This window comes from Arachis ipaensis, chromosome B4 (genome assembly GCF_059453495.1).
Source record: "Arachis ipaensis isolate K30076 ecotype BB chromosome B4, ASM5945349v1, whole genome shotgun sequence".
NCBI lineage: Eukaryota > Viridiplantae > Streptophyta > Magnoliopsida > Fabales > Fabaceae > Arachis > Arachis ipaensis.
Window position 1 is genome coordinate 35,442,320 of NC_142439.1, and position 1,474 is coordinate 35,443,793.

Below are 1,474 nucleotides of genomic sequence, written 5' to 3' on the forward strand. Positions count from 1 at the left end.
AGTGGTCAGCGGACGTCCATTGAGGTCTTCCTCACTATAAATCACTGCCTCTTCCTCCTCTATAGGTTCGGTCACTTTGGATATATTGATGGCCTTGCACTCTCTCTTTGGATTCTCTTCTGTATTGCTTGGGAGAGTACTATGAGGGATTTGAGTAACTCTTTTACTTAGCTGACCTACTTGTGCCTCTAAATTTCTGATGGAGGACCTTGTTTCAGTCATAAAACTAAGAGTGGTCTTAGATAGATCAGAGACTATGGTTGCTAAGTCAGAGAGGCTCTGCTTAGAATTCTCTATCTGTTGCTGAGAAGATAATGGAAAAGGCTTGCTATTGCCAAACCTATTTCTCCCACTATTATTATTATTGAAGCCTTGTTGAGGCTTCTGTTGATCCTTCCATGAGAAATTTGGATGATTTCTCCATGAAGGATTATAGGTGTTTCCATGGGATTCTCCCATGTAATTCACCTCTTCCATTGCAGGATTCTCAGGGTCATAAGCCTCTCGTTCAGAGGAAGCTTCTTTAGTACTGCCGGATGCAGCTTGCATTGCAGTCAGATTCTGAGAAATCATATTGACTTGCTGAGTCAATATTTTATTCTGAGCCAAATGGCATTCAGAGTATCAATCTCAAGAACTCCTTTTTTCTGAGTCATCCCATTATTCACAGGATTTCTTTCAGAAGTATACATGAACTGGCTATTTGTAACCATTTCAATGAGTTCCTGGGCTTCTGCAGGTATTTTCTTCAGATGAAGAGATCTACCAACAGAGTGGTCCAATGACATCTTGGACAATTCAGACAGACCATCATAGAATATACCTAAGATGCTCCATTCTGAAAGCATGTCAGAAGGACACCTTCTGATCAATTACTTGTATCTTTCCCAAGCTTCATAGAGGGACTCACCTTCCTTCTGTCTGAAGGTTTGGACTTCCACTCTAAGCTTGCTCATCTTTTGAGGTGGAAAGAATTTAGCCAAGAAAGCATTGACCAACTTTTCCCAAGAGTTCAGGCTTTCTCTAGGTTGTGAGTCCAACCATATCCTAGCTCTGTTTCTTACAACAAAGGGGAAAAGCATAAGTCTGTAGACCTCGGGATCAACCCCATTGGTCTTATCAGTGTCACAGATTTGCAAGAATTCAGCTAAGAACTGATGAGAATCTTCCAATGGAAGTCTATGAAACTTGCAATTCTGCTGCATTAGAGAAACTAATTGAGGCTTAAGCTCAAAGTTGTTTGCTCCAATTGCAGGAATTGAGATGCTTCTACCATAGAAGTTGGAAGTTGGTATAGTAAAGTCACCAAGCATCTTCCTTGTATCTCCACCATTGTTCTTAGGTTCGGCTGCCATGTCTGCCTCTTTTTCAAAATTTGCTGTAAAGTCCTCTCTGGAGTGTTGTGCTTTAGCTTCTCTTAGCTTCCTCTTCAGAGTCCTTTCAGGTTCAGGATCAGCTTCAACAAGAATATCTT

At 41.1% G+C, this 1,474-nt stretch overlaps 1 non-coding gene across 1 annotated transcript; it reads left to right on the forward strand.

Moving 5' to 3' along the window:
* Positions 1 to 842: 842 nt before the first annotated feature.
* On the forward strand, positions 843 to 950 carry LOC148567169 (small nucleolar RNA R71). Its single transcript, XR_015882446.1, has one exon. It is a non-coding gene; the product is annotated as a small nucleolar RNA R71 (small nucleolar RNA).
* The last annotated feature ends 524 nt before the right edge of the window (positions 951 to 1,474 follow it).